Source organism: Microcebus murinus, chromosome 16, assembly GCF_040939455.1.
Source record: "Microcebus murinus isolate Inina chromosome 16, M.murinus_Inina_mat1.0, whole genome shotgun sequence".
Taxonomy (NCBI): Eukaryota; Metazoa; Chordata; class Mammalia; order Primates; family Cheirogaleidae; genus Microcebus; species Microcebus murinus.
The window spans coordinates 20,979,882-20,998,422 of NC_134119.1; the positions used below are offsets into that span (position 1 = coordinate 20,979,882).

Sequence of the window (18,541 nt, forward strand, 5' to 3'; positions counted from 1 at the left end):
TTGTGACAATAAGGAGAACATGTCTTTTCTGGGACATACGAATTTAACTGACATGTGACTGTGAATTTAATTAATCAATATTGTACTACCAGCTGCTGACCTCTGAGCTTTACATCGTACGTACTTTAAAGCTTCCTCCTCTCCTCCTTCCACGTCCTTAAAGCTTTTCCAGTGTCATTTTACCCCTCATTCTCCAAATGTGATTACTTTCTGAGCTGGCTGCCAGTATCATGAGATTCAGGTCACACAGAAATGTTACATTTAAAGTCCTTTATAGCTCACAGATTCTATAAAATCTCCTGTTTTCTCAGTGGCAGAGGAAGAAAGGAGGAAAGAGGAAATAGCAGCTAATAAATTGCTAAGTCAGACGCGGAAGATAATCAAAAAGAGGTCTAGAAAGGAATTTAGAAAAACAGTTAATTAAGTTGAAAAAAGTTTAGGCAGGTTGTGGGAGATAGTATGTACCAGACAGCTATAAATCCAATTGAAAAGGATGGGAGATACCCAAAGTAGTGATGACTCAGAATAGGGCTTTGAGGAAAAAAGCCAGGATTTCTTAAGACAGACTGGGAATGCTTCAGAAAGATGATGTCAAAGCAATTTTGAGGGAATAAAAAGGATTGGAGACGAGGGAAGTGGTGGATGTAATTACAGCTGGGGGCCAGGTCAGTTATTGAAGCATTATTAAGGCTATGCCAGCTGAGACTATCTGTCCGACACTGGACCCGAACCCACTGCCTGAGGTTTTCCGGACTGATTTCATTGATTTCTGAATAATAGAGATATTGAACATTAGTCCACTTCTATCATTCTACCCATGAAGATACTGAATTCAACAGTGGCTAAGTGACTTATTTAAAGACAATGTGATTCCAAACAGGAAATTACAAGCAGTTGTTTCAGGGCTAAAACTGAGTCTCTTAGTTCCCAACCGGCATTCTTACCATCATGCCTTGCTGCCCAAATGAGGAGGAAAAGACATTGCAAAAAAAAATCATATACATTCTCTATGCCTCATTTGTCCAATATGAAAAATGTGGATGATGCAGGAGGTACAATAAAATATAGTTAATAGCTTAATCTCTAGAGTCAGGCTAATTGCATTTATTTCCTGGCTCTATTCTGTGGCAAGTTACTTAGCTTTGCTCTGCCTCAGTTACCCCATCTGTAAAATAGAAATAATAATGGTAACCTGACCACAAGGCTGTTATAAGGATTCAGTGAGCTAGGACGGGTAAATGCTTGTGGAATGAGTGGCTCATTCTTCTCCCCCATAGGTCTTTTCTGATTAATCACTGAATTGGGGACCTTTGTCCTGAATCAGGTTTATGACATACTCAATGTGATCTAATATTATAGCCAAACACATACGCCTATGGTTTGCATTCTTCATTTAGAAATCAGAAACTGCATGGACTTTTATGTGGGGTGAAGGGCTTAAGATCCTTGTGAAGAAAATTATGTTGAAAAGAGTAGGTATTACTGTTATGGCAAGAATAGCAATTCTGAAGAGTTAATAGTACAGTGAGGATTCTCTGGAAATTTTTCTAAAGCCTCTTCCGTCTGTTAAGACAAATTTATTTTAAACTTTTCCTCCACTCAACAAATGCTACTTCCTCAATGCTATGTTGTATCTCCTCTCTTTGCCTTACCTGATGCTTAGAAGGCCCTTTGGACTCAGTTTAATAATAACTTCCTAAAACATCAAATGTCATTACCTCCAAATTTCCCCCAGGTAGTCAGCTTGGAAATCAACATGTTATGCTACAGATGTCTCTAAGGCCAGTGTTTTGGTGAAGAACAGGTGAGGATAGTTTCCTGACACTTCAGAGCCAGAAATGAAATAGCAACAAAATCTACGTTGGCAATTGCCATTTCTTCCTCTACACGAAGCCATCAACTATTTTGGCTCAGCAGTTCTGTCAGCATCTGGAATTTTGAAGCTCTGCTGTAAGAGTAGTAACCACAGGTTAAAAAGGAAATGGGTACAGTTCAGACCTCCAGCTAGTCCTGGAGTGAGAGTAATTAGCATGAGTCAGCAAGGTGGGTAGGGCAGGAAATTTGATACAGTGCCCACCTCACCTCACCCCAGTTTTCCAAAATATTATCGTAGCATCTTTTTTACTTCCCATATTTTAGTCATTTGGGGCTGGTCGTATTTGTCATGCTGCTTAAAACGTGCTCAGAAGAACTGACATCTTTTTCCATTCATCTAGTCAGTGTATTTGATGATGCAGAATGCTACCCGGGGCAAGAGAGTGTTCTGCATCACGTTTATTATTTCAGTATCCCTCCTGGGAACTTCCATTACCAGATTCCTCACCTGCTTTTCCATCTCCCTGGCAGGTACTCATCTTGAATAATTACTTGTAGTCAATAATGGGAAAATGAAACTTACAATGAACTTCTGAACAGGACTTATATACCCATATAGATTTATATATCCTGAAAAGTGATCCTAAAAGATGCTTCAAAGAGGACTGATTTTTTTTTTTTCATTAATCATTCCTTATGATACCAAGTTGCTTCCCTCTGTTTCTGGAAGAATGCAAATTAACTCCACTCTGTCAATAGCAATTTCTGGATATTAAAAAGGACCTGGTTACTTTGTTATATCAGCTTCTATTCAGAAATCAACTTTAGAAGATAAAGTATCAAAGTCTCAGTTTGACAATCAAAGCCTTCCACAATGGGCTCCAATTCTCCATTCTAGTATATTCTCCCACCCCCCAACCACACAAGCTTCCTACTGGCCCCAAATGGATGAGCATTTCCAGGGTTTACTGACCATAGCATGGATTTACCTAATGTGAAGTTTTGCTTATGCTGTGAGTTTTACTTAGCAGACCTCCCTTACCTCGGCAACTTCCAAAACCCAGCTCAAGCCCTGTCTCTTCTCTCAGATCATTCTCATCCACTGTGATACTGGCACCAACCAAATTTACATTCCTTATTGTTGGTCACATTCACTTGGCAATTAATTATATGTGCCCTCATATGTGCCTTTTCTTCTAGCATTTTATTGCATTTTCACTCTGGTATTATTTATTAACTTTTACTGTTTTTTTATTTTTTATTAAAATTTCTAAATGCTACATTTATTGAGGCCAAAGGCCATATAATCATGAGAATTTATATCCCCCATGGGGTTCATTTATGTATCTGGTGCTTACTGATTAATCAATATCTTCCTATCAGGTTGGTCCCTGCTGACAAGGGATGACATTGCAGAATTGTATCCAATGCCGAGGCTGAAAACATGAATTTTCCTACTTTTATAGAATTTTCACACTGTCAGTGCATCTGCTAAAAAGCAGATTTATCTATTTTTTTCTTTTTCATATCTCCTCTCTTAAGCTCTTTCTCAAATTATTTCTCTCATTTCTACTAATTGTCAAAGCCTATGTATTCTGCTGAAGGCCAAGGCTACGCAGCTGCTAGGTGTCACTGGCAGAAACATCAATTTTCAGTGGATAACCCTTACTCAGGGGTTAACATTTAGAGATTAGGAATATCTTTAGACGAGTGAAGGAGCATTTTGTATTGTGTTTGTGCCTGTGTGGTTGTGCATGTTTAACAAAATAAAAATAAAATTGTGAATCCTTGGGAGATTTTTACCATGGAGAGGTTAAGAGGATTATAAATAGTTTTGCAATTTGAATGCCAAGGTGGCAATGCAGAAAAATGCCAATGAACAAACAAGCAGGTATCATCAGAGGGTCTATGTTAATGATTCCTGGCTCATCCTTATTACATCTGCTCCTGCCTCTTCTTACTGCATTGCCCTGGATTTTTAAAATTCAAACTTAAAATAGGAAACCTCCTGATTTTTCCCCCCTGAAGCTTGTAAATGATGAACATGTTAAATTCATGCTTCAATTATGTTTTTCTTTAATTTCTCATAAGCTATTCTAGAATTCCCGCTATAATTGTGCACATTGCCTCTTCTTCCCAGCTCTGCGCCCATTGCCAGCTTTACTGCAGTCCTCTACCTCCCTCCTCCCTGCCAGTCTTTCACTAGCAAACAACCCAGGAGTAATTACTAATGTCCAAGCACGTAATTCCAGCAGCGTTCGGCTTTTCATTTGACACAACTACGCAGAGAGCTGTCTGGACACGTAGCATGAAGTTAAAGCATTTTTTAAGACTCCTACCCATATTTTCTCCCCTCCTCCCATCACAAAAACACAGTTGTTTATTTCATCTACAGATCACGGAGTTATAAACTTCTTTCATGCATTTACATACTCTTGTAAGTGTATAAATTTCCACCCAAATAATTTTATATGCATATACAATAACAAATCAACATATACATGCCTGGAAATACAAGGTTATCCATAAAAAGAAAAACATTAATAAATACTTAAATAGCTGGGAAATAAAAATACCTTCTGTATATGGACAAGAAATTTTAATATCTCAAGTATACAGATGATTGGTGTTATGACTAAACACAATCTAAGATTTTATTCTGGGTTTTTTAAGGGGGTCAAAATAGTGTTTCTATAACGCATTTTATATATTCTTATGGATGACGCTGTTTCTCTCCTTTACCAACTACTCAAATGGCACAATTTTGATCCGGGTCATTTTATGCCAATTTTATCTATATCAAACAGAGGGAAATATCCCTGTGAGGATTTTTGCTCACTTAGATGCTCCAACCCTTAGAGTAGAAAATGGTTAAAGTACTTATCACTGCCTCAGCAAAATCCCGCAGTGCTATAAAAGAAATTGCAGTAGATCTTTAAGTCAGAGTCCAGTTCCAGTCTAACACCATGGTTCTTTTACCTGAATTACCCTGAAGGACATAGTTAGATTCTCCTGAGGAAAACCAGTCTTAATATTGTCAAAATCAAAAGCTATCGGCCTGCAATAAACAACATCCATAGGAAATATTTCTACTAACTCTGAAGCCATGGCCAAAATGGTTAAATTCATACACTATAGAACCTGTAATATTTCTCAGAGATGTATTTTTGTGGTTGTATGCTTGTGTTCATGCCTAAATATAAGGGTGGGGGGAGAAGGAAGGGGAAGTGGGGTTCATTCTTAAAGTTGGTTCTGCTTAGTTCAGCTAATCTCAAATTTTGATGAAATAAAAATATGTATAGAGATATAGCACCCTTGTAAACAGACAGTATTGGCATCTTCATGTATACCCTACACATGTCTCCAGACGTGATCTACTCTGTGTTAAAATCAAAAACAAAAACAAACCCTTGATATTATACTGAAGGATAAATGAATGTCTCTAAAAATATATTTATTCTCTACTTAAAAGAAGGGGCAGAGAGTAACATAGAAGATTTCCACAAGTAGACTATTATTTTGTTGAAGCTGTGCAGGAAGTGAGGAGGGGCGCAGGCCATGGTCTGCAAAGGAGTCCCCGTGGGCAGGCTTTATTTTTTTCTCTCTCTTGTTTTCTTTTAACCTACTGTGCCTGCTCTATTAAGGGTCTCTGTAAGACGGAGGTCTGAGAGATACTATTTGGACCACAGCCCTGGCACATTTAGCCCTGGCCAGGCAATGCTGCCGCAGGTAGCTGCGGCGCTGCGGCCGGACCGCTGTCCCCGGTGCTGAAAGGTCGCGGCTGTGCGAGCCGCTGGTATTGCTATCCAGGGTGCTGAGTGCGGGCCGCCGCAGTCCCCGAGGCGAGCCCACCCGCGCCAGCGCTCCGCAGAGCCCTCCCACCCAGCACGACCCGCCCGCCTCCCGCCAGCCTGCAGTTGACGTGGAGCAGGCGGCATAAATCAAGTCCGTGGGGCATGGAGGCTGCTGTCGCTGCCGCAGCTCAGCTTGCCCGGGGCGGGAACTCCCCCTCTCCCCTTCGCCTCCCCAGCGCCCACACCTGCCTCCCTCTTAATTCGTCCCTGGATAATAGCGCCCTAACAACAACCGTCATAATAATAGGGTTAGAACGACAGGATTCTTTTTTTTTGGATCTACAGGAAGAAAAAATATACCAACAGCCTAAACATCTCTGAAAACTGCATCGCAAAATGGAAGAGAGAAGGGGTCCCACTACTATTTCAAAAGAGTAAGTTGTTATTCGGTTCGTATCCTTGCTCTTTCTCTCCATCGCTCCATCTGCAGTGTCCCCATTCATCCCTCGCCCAAGAAGCTCACCTCGAAAACACTTTATAAAAGCCCCAGGCAGGAGTCTGGCCAGACGTGCACACACGGAATACCGCACCCTAAGTGCACAAATACTTGCATTTGCCCAGGCTCACTTGGTTGGTCTGCCCAGCTGTGGTCCCTTGTGGGTCTGCGGCCATCCAGAGCCGGAGCCACGACCCGGGCAGGGGGCTCCTTACCTTGCCTTCTCCAGAGGGTGGTGTTCGCCGGGGCCCTGCAGCTTGCAAGTGTGGAGCCGCCGCCGAGCAGGGAGGGAAGGAAAGACAGCGCCTGACCTCCCCGAGGTCTCGTCTTCACTGCAACGTGAGCTCTGCCCTCATCAAAGATGGCCGTCCCTTTTGACGTCAGCAGCTTTTAATAGCCGACTCCTCGAGGGGCGGGGAGGAAGTGTGGTGGGGGAGGGGGCGCGCGCGGGGGCGGGAGGGGCGGAGCCCGGAGGTGCGGAGGGCTTGACTCAGCTCCCCGTGCGCAGGGCTGCAAACCTCCCGTTTTAATCTTTTATGGGCACCCGGACGGGGTTGACTCTTAGGATTCCTTTTTAACACGAGGTCCTGGGCAAACACATGTATCTGGCGACCGCTTTCTCGACGTTCTTTGTTGTGTGTGTGTGTGTGTACATACGTGTATATATGTGCGTGCGTATCTTTTCTCTCCCCACCCCCCCGCTCGGTTGAGTCACCTAAGGGCAGGGAGGCCGAGGAGGAGTAGAAGCTGGCGGTGGGGGCGGGGAGGCTTCGGCGGCGACTTGTTGTCCCCAAAGAAGAGGGTCCGAAGAGGCATCCCTGGCCACCCTCCCCAGCTCCGTATATGGCCTGGCTACGCGGGCTGCTATTTTTACGAGTGCTTTCTTCATTTTGTCCAAACAGCGGCGCGGGCCCGGAGCGCTCGTTAGCGCGGCCGGGCGGGGGGAGGCTGGCGCGCGCCGGTTGAAAGTACGTCAGAGCACTTGCCGCGGAGAGGCGCGCGCGGGCGGGCTGGGGACCGGGCGCGGCGGCCGCCCCGCCGGCGTGGGCTCGCTGGGGCCGGGGCTCGGAGTCGGGTGGGGGGCTGGCCGCGGGCTGCATGGATGACGCTGTTCGGGGTTGCATTTGCAGTCGCAGCCGGGGTGTTGTGCCGGGTATCTTAGGGATAGTCCTCAGAGGCACGTACCCGGCCTGACAGCCGCCCAGACGTCCGCGGAGAAGGTGGCGCGCTCCGGCTTCAAGGACGGCCGGGACGCCACGGGCTTCTGGCGGCGCGGACGGCCCGCAAACCCTGGGAACCAGCGAAGGCTGGCGTGGGGACCCTCTGATGCTCAAATCAGGGCATGGGAGAGACAGGCCACGAGTGCTGGTCTTATTAGAGGATAAAAACAGTAGTCATAAAGCAGTCATCCTAAGTGTCATCCCCAGCTGTGCGTGAGGCGCCCGGGAGGGCGGGCGGGCGGCAGAGGGGGATGCAAATAGTTCCGCGGTGGCAGCCCCTCTCGGATGACTCACGGGTGTTGGGGCGGCAGTTGCGGGGCTCTCGGCGGGGAGGGCGAGCTGGGGAGCGCGTGGGAGGTGGGGGACCTCGTCTGAGGAACTGTTTGTACTTTTCCGGGAAGGATGCGATTAGAAGTCGTGCCTCGCCGTGTTAAAACTTGATGGCCTCTTTTAGGCGATGGAAAATCTTTGTCATGTTTAGGAGACATCATTTAGAGCTGGGTCCGGAAAAACAGGCGTACAAACACGTCACTCTCCCTAACACACACATACACACACACACACACACACACACACACACACACACACACACTCGCTGGCCTGAGAGCCAAGCTTAAGCAATAATACTGCTTTTAATTGCATGCGATGGGAGGGGGGAGGGGGAAGAAGGGTCGTAAAAGAACTGATTTAGAAGGAGCAGAACTGTAAGAATTTAATAAAGGATGCCTTTAATTGAAATCAGTAGAAGTCATTGTTTCTTAAAGATTCCTGACCCTAAAGGGTATTTTGACATATTGATGTTTGCAATAATAATTAACAAGTAGAGTTTGAATTTTCATTAAAGCTGGAGTTCTAAAATGAGACATGTTGCTGAAATTTGTTTACTTAAATGCTCATTAAACATTTAAGATTTCTATACGATAAAGAAGAAAATCTGCATAGTGCTTAGATACCCAATTGCCAATAAAACTGTCTTAATTATGGTTTTTACTTTCATTGTACAGCAAACCAGAATAGGGTGGGGGAAGTGGTGACGAATGCAATGGCACTGCAAAAGTCTTTATAGTCAGAATCTTTTCCATAATGTGACACTGTAAAAAAACAGTAGCAAGCGGAAGTTCAGAGAGAGAGAGAGTGAAACCTGCAGTGGGGAGAAACTAAATAAGTGTATGGCCCTCAGACTAGAAATCATTCAGGCAGAAAGTTTTGTGAAGGAATAGAGGAGGCGGGGGATTTTCCAGCTTAAAAAAAAAAGGAAGTTAAAAAGCAGCTACGTCAGTGATGGAGAACTTATCCTGCAGGCAAAAGCTATGTGGAGTCAAAGGGAAGGACTGGCTTGGTATTCTGAATTTTCTGCTGCCCACACTAACATCTTTAAAAATGACAGATAAGAGGAGAGAGTCAGACAGATTCAAGGCATTACAGAAAATATCATGGGCCCTGCAGGATTATCCTGTGGGAGTGACAGCATTTTCCATTACCCTGTGCTTGTTTTGAAAATGATGCTGTTTGAGAGGTTCTTCATCTTGCTCTGGGAAAGGCAACAGAGTTTGAGAAATGTAAACATTGGATAAATACAAGTATACCAAGGATGACCAGATAGCCCTAAATAGATTTTGCATTGGATCATGAGATTTTCCCCCTATGGTTTTTCTCATGGCTTGATTAAAACAAAAACAAACAAACAAACAAACAAAATTGCCATCCTTGCCAATATGGAATCAGCAGATTCATGTTACTCAGAGTTTACAAAGGCCTGAACCACACAGAGAAGGTAGGTGATGGAAAATGTGCTCCACAATGACTAAGCTGCTTGTGAGTTATTTCTACAAAGAACTAACACAAAGAGTAACTTATGCTTAGGAAGTCATTCGATGAGTAATGAGAAAATTACCTGCTCTCTGCTGGATGGATATTTACATTATGCAAATTTAGTCTTTGAAAGCTTTTTTGGCACACCCCGACCCACAGAATTCTGGTTTGCAATAGCTCCAGATCCAAGGCATTTAGCTTATTTATCCAAGGTAAGGTGCAAGATTGGTGGTTGACTCAATAATTATAATTTCATAAGGAATAATAATAAAAGCTTTTATAAAATACCATGCGATCTTTCTAAAGTCACCTAGCCCAGCTCAGAAGCCCTCCTTCTAAGGTCCTCCTTTGGGACATGGCTGGTACTCTGTGACAATATTTCAAAACACTGAAAACACAGGGCTTGGGCACAAAAATATGCAATTTGATTGATCAACTCTTTTGATATCTTGGTTTGTTTTCCCCTTTCTCTTTATATGTTCTTCTGGCCCTTACTCTAGCTCCGAACCCCATTTACAAATAGTGAAGTAGTCAAACCCTATAAAATCTTAAATGCCCTAGGTCTAAATTCCCCAGGCTGTCCTTGTTTCCTGGAGCTTCTGAAGTAGGGATATATTTTAGGAGAAGCAGAAAGAGAACCAGGAATATTAGTTGTTTCTGGTTTGCCACATTAAGAAAAAATAATACTGTACACCCAGAATTTTAAATAACACTTTGTTCTTTACTAGGAATAGCATTGTGGGAAGGAAGGAGGGAAGTTCTCAGCAGCCATAGAATTTTGTATTAATATAATCAAAATTACAGACTCTCTTTTGTATGTGAATGCATCCTACGATGCTGAGAGACATGCCTGTGGTCAAGTAGGAAGGAAGAGCCTTGTGACAAACAGGAATAGAGAGAAGGAGAAAATGCTAGTCAAAGTTAGTAAACTTCAAAAAGGCTATTTGAAAAGGATCACAGTATTCCTTAAGTAAATCTTTTCATTACCTCATCAGTTCTGTAACTTCTCTGTACTGCAGTTCTCTTACAGGTAAAATGGGGACGACAATTATACCCAACTTACAAGGAAATTGCGGAGCACTTAGAATCATGTCTGGCTCTGGGAAGTATTGGTTCAATAAAATAAATCCATCATTATGATGATACTTTAGCTTTATTTCCCTAAGAAATGACATATAACTCTGCTCTTTAATATGGAGGATTTCTTCATTAGCTATTAACTAGATATGTATCATGTAATCATTCTGGGCCTTTGTTTTTTCATCTGTATTAATTCATTCATTTACTCAACATCTAATACTTACCATATGCTTGGCACTGGAATATATTAGGATCTAGGTAAAATAATGGAGGGCATGGAGGGGTAGAGAGGTTAAATAACCTAGCCAAGGACAAACTAGTACATGGTACAGCTGGGATTTGAACACCAGGGTCCCAGCTTATAATCACTATATTTTAATACAGGCTCTTCCAGCTCTATCAGACTCACTTCTTCTACAGGTAACCTCTCTGCCTCAACACACTGTGGGTTGTGTATGGGCTTGTGTATGCCTTTCTCATTTGTGGCTTTGGGTTTCATCTGCTAGAGGGATGAGTCTATGAATCACTGGTTTGGTTGGGGTGAATTCCAAGGAGTGGTCTAGGCTGTTAACCTGGAGAAGCAACATATTCAAAGGAAGAGAGTGCAAATTATAATTAAGAAGGGAATTCAGAGATCAATGTCTAATGAGCAGCTTAAATAAGAATCAGGGCAGAAAATGCACTCAAAAGGTACCTGACAGGGTCAGCCAGAGGTCAGAACAGAATGACAACATGGACCAGTGGTTTGGAGGGAGATGATATGAGGTCTTAAACAAGACTTGATTACAAGGGTAAGGAATTCTGAAGGTGAGGATCAGGTTGAGAGGGGTTGAAGTGAATGATTCAGGATATAGCTTGGAATGATGCAAGGATATCTCATGCCATTTTATTGATACTGGGAGAGAGCAGCATCAGAGTTCTGCCAGCTAACAGGCACCAGGCTAGGCAAGGCACACTCTACTATGTCAGCGGATTGCATCAACAATCTCTTGGTCATGTCCAATGGATTTTTCATCTTTATTGACTTCTGGGCTCACGTGACACTGTGTACCCACTCCTTTCATTTCTTAAAGCTATCATTATCAGTTGCCATCACCTCTGTTTCTGTCTTTTTTGTTGGCTCCTCATTTTCCATAGCAGATGGGTTGAAGCAACAAAATTGTAGTGCCCTGCAGGTTAAGCTGGACATTTCCCTGAGTCCCACACAAGCCCCCTGGGAGCTCCATATGTCCACAGAACCTGTCCTAAGCCAAAGAAAAAAAACCTGAACAGCTCACATTTGTATAGCTCTGTGCAAGTTGCAAAGATCTGTCGCACACGTGATTTCATTTTATTCTTGCAACAACTCTCTGAGATATGTCTCATGGTAATTATTATTTTAATTCCCAATTAATACATGAGGATCTTAAATCACATGGCCAATTGGTAGTGGAGTTAGAATAGGTACTGAAAACTTTCCAGTCTAAATCCCTATCAGATGACACAGAATTCTGATTGGTCCTCCAGATGTCAGTACTGACCATGGTACAACAAGACACTCAATGTCCTATGCTTTCCTTCACATGCTGCTTCAAAAAATTTTACACGAGCCTTTGAATTTAACTATCATTTTATATATATGACTTTTAATTTCGTATTCCCAGTGCCATTCACATTCATGAGCTTCAGTCATATTCCTAGCTTCTTACTGGACATACTCATCTGGATGTATCGAAGGCACCTCAAACTGAACATATATATATATAAGTTTATTCACTACACTCTGCAAGAATATGCTTCTCCTCTTACATTCTTAATTAACAATCTCACCAGGTGTCCCATCTTCTAAACTGGCATACTCAGAAGCATCTTATTATTACTCTTTGCTGGTTTTGCTTCATTTTCCCAACTCTAAGAGTTCAGGTCTCAGAGACTTTCTCCTCACTGTTTACTTAACTCCTTGGTAATTTTATCCAATTCCAGGGCCTGGAGTAGTGTTTATGTGTTTATGCTTTGATATTTACATATTCGGTCCTAATTTCTCTCCTAAACTCCAGTTTGTATATACAACTTTCTACTTAACATCTGCACTTAAATATAAGGCAAACATAGACATCTAACTTAGCATATCCAGAGTAGAATTCAGATTTTTTTTTTACTCCAAGAGGCTCCCTTCTCCTTAGTTCCCCGTATTAGCAAATGGCACCTGCATTCCCTAGTTCCTAGGATAAAAATCTTACATTATTTCAGTAATCTCTTTCACATACACATCTCATCCATGAACAAATATTGCTATAGTTTCAAAATATTTTCCAAATCCAACTACTTCTCAACACTTCTGCAGATACCACCTTAGTTTAAACCACCCTCATCTCTCACTTGGGCTATCACAATAGCTTCCTAATTTGTCCCCTAACCCCTATTTCTCTAAATAGCTGTCATGGTGATACTTTTAAAAGACAAATGGGATCATATTCTCTTTCTCAAAAATGTTCAATGGCTGCCATCACACTTAGAAGTCCTTCTCTTACCCTATAAGACCATACTCATGGCCACCTCTCCATATTCATTTCCCAACACTCTTCCTCTACTTCTCTCCATTCCAATCACATTGGCCTTCATGTTGTCCATTGAACAAGCAAGCACCATCCCTGGCCCCAGGACCTTGGCACTTGCTATTACTCCTACCAGCAATACTCTCTTCCAGATCTTCTCACATCTCATGTCCTCAAATGCCACTTTTTGAAAGGAGCTTTCTCTAGCAATCCAAACTGGTGAAAATCACTAACTTCTGACTCACTGTCATGTTTTATACTTTTACTCTGTACTACTTTTCTTGGTAAGCACTCTTCTCCTCTAGGTGTAATATATTTGTTTATAGCTTATATTTATATCCTATTTCCTAGACGCAATCATTTTCAATGATATTTGTTTTGTCTTTGGGAAAATTCTTATTTGTTTTAAAATAATAAGTAGACATTGCTAATTCTTGATTTAAAACTAGACTCTCAGCCGGGCGCGGTGGCTCACGCCTGTAATCCTAGCTCTCTGGGAGGCTGAGGCGGGCGGATTGCTCGAGGTCAGGAGTTCGAAACCAGCCTGAGCAAGAGTGAGACCCCGTTTCTACTATAAATAGAAAGAAATTAATTGGCCAACTAATATATATATAAAATTAGCCGGGCATGGTGGCGCATGCCTGTAGTCCCAGCTACTCGGGAGGCTGAGGCAGCAGGATTGCTTGAGCCCAGGAGTTTGAGGTTGCTGTGAGCTAGGCTGACGCCACGGCACTCACTCTAGCCTGGGCAACAAGCGAGACTCTGTCTCAAAAAAAAAAAAAAAAAACTAGACTCTCAATTGACTCCCTATTATGGTAGATGATAATCAAGCTTTCTTATATCACCCATCCTCTCAATATCAAAACTTTGCATTAAATAGTCACTCAGCCATTAATATGACTAGGTAAATATTGTTCACTGATAAGTTAGGACCACACAATGAGTATGCTTTTTATATTGCATAATTTTCCACTTTCCCTGGAGAAGATCTTAGGAGCTTCCAAAGAGGAGAAAAAGGAATAAGAATCACATCACCAGCAGACTTCTCATCAGCAAATCCAGATGGTAGGGGTCAATGGAACAAGTCTTCAAATACTGAAAGAAAAATAAATTTCAGTCTATAAGTCTTTGTCAAAACAAAATATTAATAAAAAATGAGGGGCAAAATACAGACATTGCTAGATGTGCACAGACTCAGGAAGATGACCTCCCATGCACCCTTTCTGCAAACAAAAATATTTTTAAGAATTATACCCTAACAATACAACAACTCACAAAGGAATCCACAAAAAGCAGGAAGACTAGGAATTTAGGAAACATTGGAATTAAGATAGAATTTTTTTCCCTAGGATCAAAGCTAGGAAGCAGGTATAGAAATAAATCAGTGCAAATTAGTTCATTTGACAAATAGTGTAATTTAAAAGGTGGCAGATTCTTGTTTTAGGCTAAAAATGCCCTAGATATCTCCTATCAGTAATGAAAATAAAATGCACCTATAAATGACAGGAAAAACAAAAGCTGTATCATATATTTTGGTTTGAGGTTCTTTTCTTTTATTTTTTTTTTAATTTTAAATTTATATATTTTAAAATAGAGACAGGGTCTCACTCTTGCTCAGGCTGATCTCAAACTCCCGAGCTCAAGCTCCCTCCTTGGCCTCCCAGAGTGCTAGGATTACAGGCATGAGCCATTGTGCCCGGCCTATCATATGTTTTCAGTCCAAATATGAAATCAGTTACATGACACAACTTTGAAAATTTTTTGATGGAGTTTAAGGAAAGATTTCCATTTGTCCTTTCTCTTTGATTGTTTTTTGTGTGTATGTGAATATTTAGTGCCATAGGGATATTTCTACTTCAAAGACTTACTACTCACTTGGTTCTGTAGTGAATACTATTTATATAACCATAATATTGTAAATGCTCTTTTTTGATTTTGAAGATTTAAAATTGAGCTGTAGACCAAGCATAAAAGACTTAATTATATCTGTCAAACAGAATCTAAATATTGTGGGGCCTAACATATAAGAGTGGTAATAGAGCTGCCAGAATGTGTGAGGGCAAGAAGGGTGAGGGGCAAAGTGGAGAGGTGTTATATGGTGTAGAAGTCTCAATTTACTCACTTCATATGGTAAAAGATTAAGAGAATTAGTATAAAGATTATAGAAGAAAAATAAAATTTATTCATAGTATATGATTATACATAAAGTTATATGTATAATTATAAAGTTAGCCAACAGAAAACCAAAAAGTAATAGAAGGACCAAAGGTTGGTTGTTGTAATAGAGGAAAAAAAGCCAATTAGATAATGTTCTCATTTATTTATAATAAATAAAGGCAGTTTATTATATTATTTAAAGTTAGTAAATCAAGAAACAAAAACATATTTAAAATCAAGGTATAAATGCTAAAAAGAACTTAAAATTGAAATAGTTTAAGATGGTTATTTATAAGAAGGAAAAAGGCTAAGATGTAAGATTTATTTTGTTTTTAAATTTTTCATTATTTTTTTTCATGGGAATGTATTACTCTTCTTAAAAAGAATGGAAATAACAAAATTATTTTGAAATGCTTTCAAGTAGACACTCTTGGTTTGGATGGGCTGTAATGTTCTGTCTTCAAGTCCTATCCCATAAGGCCTTCACAGTTCTAAAAACTTTCTTATTTAGCCTACTAAAATGGCCTTGACTCTTATAGTGGAGGGGAAAAAAAGATTCTTGAAATGTGTTTTTAACCCCTTTGTTTTCTGGGCAATGCTAAAAACAGATACTGAGATTAAAGTTGAAAAGCTGAGATATGATAGCTGACATCTGGACAGAAGGTCTGTTGGAGCCAATAATTTAATAATAAAGTTATGATTATGGGAGAGCCACTTTTACAATATTGCAGTAGGGACCTCTCAAAATATGTTCCTCCATAGAGGCAACAAAAGCACTGGCACTGACAGAAATTGTCAAAATAAATTTTTTAGAACTCTGAAAATTAACCAGAGGATTACAACAATCTGAGGAGCATGTATGCAAAAAAAAAAAATAAAAGGCTGAATTTTGGTAAGAACAGCAAACTTTGTGTCACTTAACTTGCACTATTTCCCATTTCCCTTTCCCCAGCTGTATAGTAGCCTTGAAAACTAGTAGCCTATATGTCATTTGGAGGGGGAAAGAGTTGGTTTGAAGCTCCCAAGAATCTCATGCAGAGTAAATTGTCACTATTTAACTTGTCTGAAAGTTCCCTTGAACTACCACTCTCAGGGCTTGTCTTTATTTGATGTGACACATAGCTCACATAGTATAAACAGTGTTTCCCCAGGGAATTTGTCAAAAACAATCAGTATCAAATGTTTAACACAGCAGCTGCCTAAAGCAGTAATAATAGTTGGGATGAACAAGAAGCTGTCCAAAGATCCTAAAAGGAAATGCTGGAAAATGAGATGTTGATAGAGGGCTTTGAAAAGCTTTGACATATTATTGGAAATCTAGAAAGCCATATAAATGTATAGAGCTGTGTGCATGCCCAAGATCTGAGAAGGCCCTATTCTCTCACCTCTGTGTGATCTGAGGTTCTGCATCATCAGAGAGTAAAGACTAAGGCAGTGGTTGTAAACTGCTTGCTGGAGCATTTAAAGATTACCACAACAGACACATACACAGAACTTCTCAGCAAAAATTGGGAAACATAGTGGTCCAAAGCATTTAAAGAAGTCTTTGTCCAATCATGAGCTGAACATTAAATTAGCTGAGCAGAGAGTTCAAGGCCACACACAACAAAGAACACTTACAGAAGTAGTTCAGGAAAATCACTAAATAAACAAACCTTCCCCAAATAGTATCAGCAACAAAAATAATAACAAAGAGCAACAACAAAAAATGCTGGAGAATGAAGGTGGCAATCTGATTTTGATAATTCCCACATTGTATTATTTAAAATGCCCAGTTCTTAACTAAATAGTAAGACATGCAAAGAAATGTGGCCCATAAGCAAGAGGAAGAAGTCAAGAGACTATCCCTGAGGACGCCCAGGCATTAGACTTACTGGATAAAGATTTTTAAATCAGCTATTATAAATGTTTTAAAGAACTAAAGGGGCTCATGTCTAAAGAACTAAAGGAAAGTATGAGGAAAATAGAAATAGAAAATAGAAAATACCAATGAAGACATAGAAATTATAAATGAAAAATAAAACAGAAGGTCTAGAGTTGAAAAGTATAAAATGTGAAATGACAAATTTATTGGAGTAGCACAATAGCAGATTTAAGCTGGCAGAAGAAAGAATCAGCAAATTTGAAGATACATTAATTGAAATTATTCAGTCTGAGGAACAGTAAAGGAAAAGGATGAATAAAAATTAATGGAGCTTCAGACATCCGTGAGACACTATCAACTATACTGAATATGCATAAAAAAAACAAAAAGGAGAGAAGAGAAAGGGGTAAAAATAATATGCAAAGAAATAATAGCTAAAACTACCTTAATTTGAGAAATAACATCTAAACATTCAAGAAACTCAAAAAATTCCAAGTAGGGTAAACTCAAGGAGATCAACATCTTCATGCATTATAATTAAAATTAAAAGTCACAGAGGGAGAATATTGAAAGCAGCAAGAGAGAGAAGTGTCTCATTATGTACAACAGATCCTTAATAAGATTAATAGCTGACTTCTCATTAGAAACCATGGAGGAAGTAGAATGGTTTGTTCATGCTTAAAGTACTGAATGAAAATGTTGTTCAACCAAGAAGTCTATATTCAGCAAAAACTATCCTTCAAAAGGAAGGAAAAAGTAAGAAATTCCTAGATAGAAACAACAAAAAATGAAAGAATTTGTTGCTGCAGATCTGCCTTATAAGTACTAAAGGAAGTGCTTCAGCTGAAATGGAGGAACTGTACAGTGACTCAAATTCACATGAAGAAGAGAAGAGCACCAGTAAAGGGAGGTACATTGGTAAATTTGAAAGCCAGCATGATTGTAGTTTTTAGTTTGTATTTCTTTTCTTCTCCTACATGATTAAAACTGCATAAAACAATAATTATAAAACTGTGTTGATGGGTTTATAACAGATAAAGATATAATTTGTAAGACAATAATAGCACAACGGAGGGAGGAAATAGAAATATATCAGAACAAGGTTTTTATGTAATATCAAAATCAAGTTTGTATTAATCTGAACTACATTTTTTTAAAGCTAACATATTAATTGTACTTCACAGAGCAACCACTAAGAAAATAACAAGAAGAATTTAGTGAAACTTTCCCCCCAAAATCAGAAACAAGATAAAAAAGTCCACTTTCACCCTTGCTGTTTGAAAATATTCAATACTGGAAGTTCTAGCCAAAGCAATTAGGCCTTTTAAAAAACTAAAAGGAATTCAGATTGGAAAGAAAAAAGTAAACTATCTCTATTTGCAAATGACATGATCTTGAATATAAAAAATCCTGAGAAATATAAACACATACACACAAACATTCAAAAAGTACTAGAAGTAATAAACTTTCAGCAGGTTTGCAGGATACAAGACCAATATATAAAAAACAATTGTATTTCTATGCATTAACAATGAACAATATAAAATGAATATATAAAAATAAAATTAAGAAAGCAATTTAATTTATAATAGCATCAAAAAAAATAAAATACTTAGAAATAATTTAACAAAACAGGTGTAAGACTTGTACAATAAAAACTACAAAATATCATTAAAAAAGAATACCCAAATAAATGGGAATACATCCCATATTCATGGATTAGAAACCTTAATATTTTTAGGATGGTAATTCTCCCAAAATTGATCTAT

General features: G+C 39.8%; 1 protein-coding gene and 1 long non-coding RNA gene across 3 annotated transcripts in view; one reads left to right on the forward strand and one right to left on the reverse strand.

Annotated features, from left to right (window-relative positions):
- Positions 1–6,478, reverse strand: part of SNAP25 (synaptosome associated protein 25) — an 81,207-nt gene extending 74,729 nt beyond the window's left edge. Inside the window, exon 1 of one of the 2 annotated variants that reach the window (XM_012780818.3) lies at positions 6,321–6,478. The gene's annotated coding sequence lies outside the window, so the exon portion shown is untranslated. The remainder of the gene's footprint in view (positions 1–6,320) is intronic. The other variant, XM_012780816.3, reaches the window with a different exon arrangement.
- The window catches only part of LOC105880045 (uncharacterized), a 119,129-nt gene continuing 106,358 nt past the window's right edge, over positions 5,771–18,541 (forward strand). The window contains exon 1 of the long non-coding RNA XR_001157998.3: positions 5,771–6,043. This is a non-coding gene — a long non-coding RNA (uncharacterized LOC105880045). The remainder of the gene's footprint in view (positions 6,044–18,541) is intronic.